Source organism: Sceloporus undulatus, chromosome 2 (assembly GCF_019175285.1).
Source record: "Sceloporus undulatus isolate JIND9_A2432 ecotype Alabama chromosome 2, SceUnd_v1.1, whole genome shotgun sequence".
NCBI classification, from domain to species: Eukaryota; Metazoa; Chordata; class Lepidosauria; order Squamata; family Phrynosomatidae; genus Sceloporus; species Sceloporus undulatus.
This window is the reverse complement of record NC_056523.1, coordinates 13,998,839-13,999,139: the sequence shown is the minus strand read 5'-3', so window position 1 is coordinate 13,999,139 and position 301 is coordinate 13,998,839.

Genomic DNA, 301 nt, shown 5'->3' with positions numbered 1-301 from the left:
ATGTTTCAATGATGCATGCGTCCTAAGAGTCCAGAGTCGCACCAAAGCCACACTTCAGCCCTAAGGACTGGAGCGTAGCTTTGGTGGGGCTCGACTCTTAGGACGCATGCATCATTGAAACACCATACCTCCACTGTGACTCGAACAGCTTTATTTTGGCTGTCTGTAAACAGGCTGTATATTTCTGCAGTGCAGATTAGACCCGAGAGACAAGGGTTTGTATCCCCACTAAGCCACAGAGCCCCACCTTGGGCAAGTCACACACTCCTCAGCATCAAAGAATGAGGAGGCAAGCATCCTC